This window comes from Cherax quadricarinatus, chromosome 69, assembly GCF_038502225.1.
Source record: "Cherax quadricarinatus isolate ZL_2023a chromosome 69, ASM3850222v1, whole genome shotgun sequence".
NCBI lineage: Eukaryota > Metazoa > Arthropoda > Malacostraca > Decapoda > Parastacidae > Cherax > Cherax quadricarinatus.
Genome location: NC_091360.1, coordinates 10,043,802 through 10,053,987, shown reverse-complemented (window position 1 = coordinate 10,053,987; position 10,186 = coordinate 10,043,802).

Sequence of the window (10,186 nt, the reverse complement as noted above, 5' to 3'; positions counted from 1 at the left end):
CGTGGTTTTTTCAGTCAAATTGGTTCTTTCAATCAACGTGGTTCTTTCAGTCAACGTGGTTCTTTCAGTCAACATGGTTCTTTCAGTCAACGTGGTTCTTTCAGTCAACGTGGTTCTTTCAGTCAACGTGGTTCTTTCAGTCAACGTGGTCCTTTCAGTCAACGTGGTCCTTTCAGTCAACGTGGTTCTTTCAGTCAACGTGGTTCTTTCAGTCAACGTGGTTCTTTCAGTCAACGTGGTTCTTTCAGTAAACGAGGTTCTTTCAGTCAACGTGGTTCTTTCAGTCAGCGAGGTTTTTTCAGTCAACGTGGTTCTTTCAGTCAACGTGGTTCTTTCAGTCAACGTGGTTCTTTCAGTCAACGTGGTTCTTTCAGTCAACGTGGTCCTTTCAGTCAACGAGGTTCTTTCAGTCAACGTGGTTCTTTCAGTAAACGTGGTTCTTTCAGTCAACGTGGTTCTTTCAGTCAACGTGGTTCTTTCAGACAACGTGGTTCTTTCAGTGAACGTGGTTCTTTCAGTCAACGAGGTTCTTTCAGTCAACGTGGTTCTTTCAGTCAACGAGGTTCTTTCAGTCAACGTGGTTCTTTCAGTCAACGTGGTTCTTTCAGTCAACGAGGTTCTTTCAGTCAACGTGGTTTTTTCAGTCAACGTGGTTCTTTCAGTCAACGTGGTTCTTTCAGTCAACATTGTTCTTTCAGTCAACGTGGTTCTTTCAGTCAACGTGGTTCTTTCAGTCAACGTGGTTCTTTCAAAGTGGTTCTGTCAGTCAACGTGGTTCTTTCAGTCAACGTGGTTCTTTCAGTCAACGTGGTTCTTTCAGTCAACGTGGTTCTTTCAGTCAACGTGGTTCTTTCAGTCAACGAGGTTCTTTCAGTCAACGTGGTTCTTTCAGTCAACGTGGTTCTTTCAGTCAACGTGGTTCTTTCAGTCAACGTGGTTCTTTCGGTCAACGAGGTTCTTTCAATCAACGTTGTTCTTTCAGTCAACGTGGTTCTTTAAGTCAACGTGGTTCTTTCAGTCAACGTGGTTCTTTCAGTCAACGTGGTTCTTTCAATCAGCGAGGTTCTTTCAGTCAACGTGGTTTTTTCAGTCAACGTGGTTCTTTCTGTCAACGTGGTTCTTTCAGTCAACGTGGTTCTTTCAGTCAACAAGGTTCTTTCAGTCAACGTGGTTCTTTCAGTCAACGTGGTTATTTCAGTCAACGAGGTTCTTTCAGTCAACGTGGCTCTTTCAGTCAACGTGGTTCTTTCAGTCAACGTGGTTCATTCAGTCAACGTGGTTCTTTCAGTTAACGTGGGCCTTTCAGTGAATGTGGTTCTTTCAGTCAACGTGGTTCTTTCAGTCAACGTGGTTCATTCAGTCAATGTGGTTCTTTCAGTTAACGTGGGCCTTTCAGTGAATGTGGTTCTTTCAGTCAACGTGGTTCTTTCAGTCAACGTGGTTCTTTCAGTCAACGTGGTTCTTTCAGCCATCGTGGTTCTTTCAATCAACGTGGTTCTTTCATTCAACGTGGTTCTATCAGTCAACGTGGTTCTTTCAGTCAACGAGGTTCTTTCAGTCAACGAGGTTCTTTCAGTCAACGTGGTTCTTTCAGTCAACGTGGTTCTTTCGGTCAACGTGGTTCTTTCGGTCAACGTGGTTCTTTCAGTCAACATGGTTCTTTCAGTCAACGAGGTTCTTTCAGTTAACGTGGTTCTTTCAGTCAACGTGGTTCTTTCAGTCAACGTGGTTCTTTCAGTCAACGTGGTTCTTTCAGACAACGTGGTTCTTTCAGTGAACGTGGTTCTTTCAGACAACGAGGTTCTTTCAGTCAACGTGGTTCTTTCAGTCAACGAGGTTCTTTCAGTCAACGTGGTTCTTTCGGTCAACGAGGTTCTTTCAATCAACGTTGTTCTTTCAGTCAACGTGGTTCTTTAAGTCAACGTGGTTCTTTCAGTCAACGTGGTTCTTTCAGTCAACGTGGTTCTTTCAATCAGCGAGGTTCTTTCAGTCAACGTGGTTTTTTCAGTCAACGTGGTTCTTTCGGTCAACGTGGTTCTTTCAGTCAACGTGGTTCTTTCAGTCAACGAGGTTCTTTCAGTCAACGTGGTTCTTTCAGTCAACGTGGTTCTTTCAGTCAACGAGGTTCTTTCAGTCAACGTGGCTCTTTCAGTCAACGTGGTTCTTTCAGTCAACGTGGTTCATTCAGTCAACGTGGTTCTTTCAGTTAACGTGGGCCTTTCAGTGAATGTGGTTCTTTCAGTCAACGTGGTTCTTTCAGTCAACGTGGTTCATTCAGTCAACGTGGTTCTTTCAGTTAACGTGGGCCTTTCAGTGAATGTGGTTCTTTCAGTCAACGTGGTTCTTTCAGTCAACGTGGTTCTTTCAGTCAACGTGGTTCTTTCAGCCTTCGTGGTTCTTTCAATCAACGTGGTTCTTTCAGTCAACGTGGTTCTATCAGTCAACGTTGTTCTTTCAGTCAACGAGGTTCTTTCAGTCAACGAGGTTCTTTCAGTCAACGTGGTTCTTTCAGTCAACGTGGTTCTTTCGGTCAACGTGGTTCTTTCGGTCAACGTGGTTCTTTCAGTCAACATGGTTCTTTCAGTCAACGAGGTTCTTTCAGTTAACGTGGTTCTTTCAGTCAACGTGGTTCTTTCAGTCAACGTGGTTCTTTCAGTCAACGTGGTTCTTTCAGTCAACGAGGTTCTTTCAGTCAACGAGGGTCTTTCAGTCAACATGGTTCTTTCAGTCAACGTGGTTCTTTCAGTCAACGTGGTTCTTTCAGTCAAGGTGATTCTTTCAGTCAACGTGGTTCTTTCAGTCAACGGGGTTCTTTCAGTCAACGTGGTTCTTTCAGTCAACGTGGGTCTTTCAGTCAACGTGGTTCTTTCAGTCAACGTGATTCTTTCAGTCAACGTGGTTCTTTCAATCAACGTGGTTCTTTCAGTAAACGTGATTCTTTCAACGTGGTTCTTTCAGTCAACGTGGTTCTTTCAGTCAACGTGGTTCATTCAGTCAACGTGGTTCTTTCAATTAACGTGGGCCTTTCAGTGAATGTGGTTCTTTCATTCATCGTGGTTCTTTCAGTCAACGTGGTTCATTCAGTCAACGTGGTTCTTTCAGCCATCGTGGTTCTTTCAATCAACGTGGTTCTTTCAGTCAACGTGGTTCTATCAGTCAACGTGGTTCTTTCAGTCAACGAGGTTCTTTCAGTCAACGAGGTTCTTTCAGTCAACGTGGTTCTTTCAGTCAACGTGGTTCTTTCGGTCAACGTGGTTCTTTCAGTCAACATGGTTCTTTCAGTCAACGAGGTTCTTTCAGTTAACGTCGTACTTTCAGTCAACGTGGTTCTTTCAGTCAACGTGGTTCTTTCAGTCAACGTGGTTCTTTCAGTCAACGAGGTTCTTTCAGTCAACGAGGGTCTTTCAGTCAACATGGTTCTTTCAGTCAACGTAGTTCTTTCAGTCAACGTGGTTCTTTCAGTCAACGTGGTTCTTTCAGTCAACGTGGTTCTTTCAGTCAACGTGGTTCTTTCAGTCAACGTGGTTCTTTCAGTCAAGGTGGTTCTTTCAGTCAACGTGGTTCTTTCAGTCAACGGGGTTCTTTCAGTCAACGTGGTTCTTTCAGTCAACGTGGGTCTTTCAGTCAACGTGGTTCTTTCAGTCAACGTGATTCTTTCAGTCAACGTGGTTCTTTCAGTCAACGTGGTTCTTTCAGTAAACGTGATTCTTTCAACGTGGTTCTTTCAGTCAACGTGGTTCTTTCAGTCAACGTGTTTCTTTCAGTTAACGTGGTTCTTTCAGTCAACGTGGTTCTTTCGGTCAACGTGGTTCTTTCGGTCAACGTGGTTCTTTCGGTCAACGTGGTTCTTTCAGTCAACGAGGTTCTTTCAGTCAACGTGGTTCTTTGTCAACGTGGTTCTTTCAGTCAACGTGGTTCTTTCAGTCAACGTGGTTCTTTCAGTCAACGAGGTTCTTTCAGTCAACGAGGTTCTTTCAGTCAACGTGGTTCTTTCAGTCAACGTGGTTATTTCAGTCAACGTGGTTCTTTCAGTCAACGTGGTTCTTTCAGTCAACGTGGTTCTTTCAGTCAACGTGGTTCTTTCAGTCAACGAGGTTCTTTCAGTCAACGTGGTTCTTTCAGTCAACGTGGTTCTTTCAGTCAACGTGGTTCTTTCAGTCAACGTGGTTCTTTCAGTCAACGTGGTTCTTTCAGTCAACGTGGTTCTTTCAATAAACGTGATTCTTTCAGTCAACGTGGTTCTTTCAGTCAACGTGGTTCTTTCAGTCAACGTGTTTCTTTCAGTCAACGTGGTTCTTTCAGTCAACGAGGTTCTTTCAGTCAACGAGGTTCTTTCAGTCAACGAGGTTCTTTCAGTCAACGTTGTTCTTTCAGTCAACGTGGTTCTTTCAGCCAACGTGGTTCATTCAGCCAACGTGGTTCATTCAGCCAACGTGGTTCTTTCAGTCAACGTGGTTCTTTCAGTCAACGTGGTTCATTCCGCCAACGTGGTTGTTTCTTTCAACGTGGTTCTTTCAGTCAACGTGATTCTTTCAGTCAACGTGGTTCTTTCAGTCAACGTGGTTCTTTCAGTAAACGTGATTCTTTCAACGTGGTTCTTTCAGTCAACGTGGTTCTTTCAGTCAACGTGGTTCTTTCAGTAAACGTGATTCTTTCAACGTGGTTCTTTCAGTCAACGTTGTTCTTTCAGTCAACGTGGTTCTTTCGGTCAACGTGGTTCTTTCAGTCAACGAGGTTCTTTCAGTCAACGTGGTTCTTTCAGTCAACGTGGTTCTTTCAGTCAACGTGGTTCTTTCAGTCAACGTTGTTCTTTCAGTCAACGAGGTTCTTTCAGTCAACGAGGTTCTTTCAGTCAACGTGGTTCTTTCAGTCAACGTGGTTCTTTCAGTCAACGTGGTTCTTTCAGTCAACGTGGTTCTTTCAGTCAACGTGGTTCTTTCAGTCAACGTGGTTCTTTCAGTCAACGAGGTTCTTTCAGTCAACGTGGCTCTTTCAGTCAACGTGGTTCTTTCAGTCAACGTGGTTCTTTCAGTGAACGTGGTTCTTTCAGTCAACGTGGTTCTTTCAGTCAACGTGGTTCTTTCAGTCAACGTGGTTCTTTCAATAAACGTGATTCTTTCAGTCAACGTGGTTCTTTCAGTCAACGTGGTTCTTTCAGTCAACGTGTTTCTTTCAGTCAACGTGGTTCTTTCAGTCAACGAGGTTCTTTCAGTCAACGAGGTTCTTTCAGTCAAAGAGGTTCTTTCAGTCAACGTGGTTCTTTCAGTCAACGTGGTTCTTTCAGTCAACGTGGTTCTTTCAGTCAACGTGGTTCATTCAGCCAACGTGGTTCTTTCAGTCAACGTGGTTCTTTCAGTCAACGTGGTTCATTCAGCCAACGTGGTTCTTTCAGTCAACGTGGTTCTTTCAGTCAACGTGGTTCTTTCAGTCAACGTGGTTCTTTCAGTCAACGTGATTCTTTCAGTCAACGAGGTTCTTTCAGTCAACGAGGTTCTTTCAGTCAACGAGGTTCTTTCAGTCAACGTGGTTCATTCAGTCAACGTGGTTCTTTCAGTCAACGTGGTTCATTCAGTCAACGTGGTTCTTTCAGTCAACGTGGTTCATTCAGCCAACGTGGTTCTTTCAGTCAACGTGGTTCATTCAGACAACGTGGTTCTTTCCGTCAACGTGGTTCATTCAGCCAACGTGGTTCATTCAGCCAACGTGGTTCTTTCAGTCAACGTGGATCTTTCAGTCAACGTGGTTCTTTCAGTCAACGTGGTTCTTTCAGTCAACGTGGTTCATTCAGCCAACGTGGTTCTTTCAGTCAACGTGGTTCATTCAGTCAACGTGGTTCATTCAGCCAACGTGGTTCTTTCAGCCAACGTGGTTCTTTCAGTCAACGTGGTTCATTCAGCCAACGTGGTTCTTTACCTGGAGAGCCTGTTTACCTGGAGAGAGTTCCGGGGGTCAACGCCCCCGCGGCCCGGTCTGTGACCAGGCCTCCTTAGGTCAGTGTCCCAGGATGCGACCCACACCAGTCGACTAACACCCAGGTACCCATTTTACTGATGGGGAACATAGACAACAGGTGGAAAGAAACACGTCCAATGTTTCTACTCTGGCTGGGAATCGAACCCAGGCCCTCACCGTGTGAAGCGAGAGCGTTAACCACCAGGCCACCAGAGCCTGTCAAAGTGGTTCTTTCAGTCAACGTGGTTCTTTCAGTCAACGTGGTTCTTTCAGTCAACGAGGCTCTTTCAGTCAACGAGTTTCTTTCAGTCAACGTGGTTCTTTCAGTCAACGAGGTTCTTTCAGTCAACGTGGTTCTTTCAGTCAACGAGGTTCTTTCAGTCAACGAGGTTCTTTCAGTCAACGTGGTTCTTTCAGTCAACGTGGTTCTTTCAGTCAACGAGGTTCTTTCAGTCAACGAGGTTCTTTCAGTCAACGAGGTTCTTTCAGTCAACGTGGTTCTTTCAGTCAACGCGGTTCTTTGTCAACGAGGTTCTTTCAGTCAACGAGGTTCTTTCAGTCAACGTGGTTCTTTCAGTCAACGTGGTTCTTTCAGTCAACGAGGTTCTTTCAGTCAACGAGGTTCTTTCAGTCAACGTGGTTCTTTCAGTCAACCTGGTTCTTTCAGTCAACGAGGTTCTGTCAGTCAACGAGGTTCTTTCAGTCAACGTGGTTCTTTCAGTCAGCGAGGTTCTTTCACTCAACGAGGTTCTTTCAGTCAACGTGGTTCTTTCAGTCAACGTGGTTCTTTCAGTCAACGAGGTTCTTTCAGTCAACGAGGTTCTTTCAGTCAACGAGGTTCTTTCAGTCAACGTGGTTCTTTCAGTCAACGTGGTTCTTTCAGTCAACGAGGTTTTTTCAGTCAACGAGGTTCTTTCAGTCTACGTGGTTTTTTCAGTCAACGTGGTTCTTTCAGTCAACGAGGTTCTTTGTCAACGAGGTTCTTTCAGTCAACGTGGTTGTTTCAGTCAATGTGGTTCTTTCAGTCAACGAGGTTCTTTCAGTCAACGAGGTTCTTTCAGTCAACGAGGTTTTTTCAATCAACGAGGTTCTTTCAGTCAACGAGGTTCTTTCAGTCAACGTGGTTCTTTCAGTCAACGTGGTTCTTTCGGTCAACGTGGTTCATTCGGTCAACGTGGTTCATTCACCCAACGTGGTTCATTCAGCCAACGTGGTTCTTTCAGTCAACGTGGTTCATTCAGCCAACGTGGTTCTTTCAGTCAACGAGGTTCTTTCAGTCAACGAGGTTCTTTCAGTCAACGTGGTTCTTTCAGTCAACGTGGTTCTTTCAGTCAACGTGGTTCTTTCAGTCAACGAGGTTCTTTCAGTCAACGAGGTTCTTTGTCAACGAGGTTCTTTCAGTCAACGTGGTTCTTTCAGTCAACGTGGTTCTTTCAGTCAACGTGGTTCTTTCAGTCAACGTGGTTCTTTCAGTCAACGTGGTTCTTTCAGTCAACGTGGTTCTTTCAGTCAACGTGGTTTTTTCAGTCAACGTGGTTCTTTCAGTCAACGAGGTTCTTTCAGTCAACGAGGTTCTTTGAGTCAACGAGGTTCTTTCAGTCAACGTGGTTCTTTCAGTCAACGTGGTTCTTTCAGTCAACGTGGTTCATTCAGCCAACGTGGTTCTTTCAGTCAACGTGGTTCATTCAGTCAACGTGGTTCATTCAGTCAACGTGGTTCATTCAGTCAACGTGGTTCATTCAGTCAACGTGGTTCATTCAGTCAACGTGGTTCATTCAGCCAACGTGGTTCTTTCAGTCAACGTGGTTCATTCAGTCAACGTGGTTCATTCAGTCAACGTGGTTCATTCAGTCAACGTGGTTCATTCAGTCAACGTGATCATTCAGTCAACGTGGTTCATTCAGTCAACGTGGTTCATTCAGTCAACTTGGTTCATTCAGTCAACGTGGGCATCTGTTAATGTTTTCAGATTATCATTATTGCTTGATTTTTTTTTTTAGTTTTTGTCTGGATAATTTCTACCTTTACAGGCACCTCCCACCTACAGCACCTCCCACCTACAGTGCCCTCCGTACAGGCACCTCCCACCTACAGTGCCCTCCGTACAGGCACCTCCCACCTACAGTGCCCTCCGTACAGGCACCTCCCACCTACAGTGCCCTCCGTACAGGCACCTCCCACCTACAGTGCCCTGCGTACAGGCACCTCCCACCTACAGTGCCCTCCGTACAGGCACCTCCCACCTACAGTGCCCTCCGTACAGGCACCTCCCACCTACAGTGCCCTCCGTACAGGCACCTCCCACCTACAGTGCGCTCCGTACAGGCACCTCCAACCTACAGTGCCCTCCGTACAGGCACCTCCCACCTACAGTGCCCTCCGTACAGGCACCTCCCACCTACAGTGCCCTCCGTACAGGCACCTCCCACCTACAGTGCCCTCCGTACAGGCACCTCCCACCTACAGTGCCCTCCGTACAGGCACCTCCCACCTACAGTGCCCTCCGTACAGGCACCTCCCACCTACAGTGCCCTCCGTACAGGCACCTCCCACCTACAGTGCCCTCCGTACAGGCACCTCCCACCTACAGTGCCCTCCGTACAGGCACCTCCCACCTACAGTGCCCTCCATATCTAAAAAGAGCATTTCTCCGTCTTTATATTTAAAATCACGTTACTTTTTTCACTATTTTGTCAGTGCAATTTCTCGGTGATGCTTTCTTGTAAAAACTCGTAGATCCTTCTCTCTGATACTTTTAATAGTCTGTCTGAATCTAAGATGTATTTCGCATAGGTTAATTATGTTTTCAATTGCATTATAGTTTTTTTTTTTACCAATATTAATTTTTTCAGTTAACTTTCACTTCATCTGCTCATTCAAGTCATCTTCTAGATATCTACCGTCATTTTTTTTGTTCATTTTGGATGAGATTTTTATATCCTCAAACAAATGTATATATGTTTTCTATTTTTTTCTAGCAAATCAAGTGTATAAGTTAAAAAAACATTATCGTAGCAAGCACTGATGCTTGTGTCACCCCGCCTGTGATATCTCCCCAAGAGGACTTTTCTCTTTCTAAGTTTATCCCATCCATCGATATAATGTTTTGTAGTTTACAAAATAATCTTTCACTGGGAAGTCTACCATAAGTTTTCTTAAAATATAGATCAATATTATCTTATTATCTGCCTTATAATTTTTTCTAAATTTTTTGTTTGTGGCTAATTTATGATAACTTATCCGAGTTGATATACACGATTGTACATGCTAGGAAAAATATGTTTTTAGTGGGAGTGTATTTCTCTTCAAGTGTTATTCGCTTTCCTCTAAAGAATTTTTCCAATAATTTTACAACAGCGCGCGCCTGTGTGTGTGTGTGTGTGTGTGTGTGTGTGTGTGTGTGTGTGTGTGTGTGTATACCCGTTCCTCTCTCCACGGAAGACGAAGTACGTTTGGTCATATATATTGGTGTTGGCTACTGCACTTGACTCTGCTGGTCCTGGGGGTGACCTGCAAGTGACCACTTAGTCTCCACTTCAGCATCCTGGCCACACTTCTTCCGTGTCACTCCCACATGCTGCCATCCAATTTTCCACCTAATTTTTTTTTAAGTGGAATAAATTTTTATTGCGTCCATTACCGCACGGTCGAGGCATCACGACACACAATTGTAAAAAGCTTAATGAAAATTGAAATGAACACAGGATGTCCTCAGTCCTGTGTTTTTGGAAGTGGTAACAGAAGTGGGATCCAGGAATTACCGAGAAAACTTAGTCATTACTAGCATGGTAAAAAAAAGCCAACACAAGTTGCTACACAAACTTTTTATTGGGACAACGTTTCGCTTTGTTTCGGAAGATGTTCCAGTAAAAGTTTGTTTTTGTCTTAATACTTGTCGGTAAACGCTATATCATCCAACTTTTAGATTTCGTTGACTTACCTTTCATTCACCGGGAATTTATAAGAATAACCTACAAAATACTCGAGATTTTTTCCAAACTTGATAGCCTAAATTTTACAAAGAATATTATTCATTATTTATCACACTACTCGACAAGACCACAGCTAAACTTCAGAGTATATAGAGAATCTTCGAACACCGACGTTTTGTTGTGTTCTCCCTCACACCATGACACGAAAACCAAGAGAAGCGTAACCATCGGTTTCTGCATTGTAGCATACAGGATTTTCAGCCCTGCTTTTCCTCTATGAGAAGTTTACTTAAATTGATCAG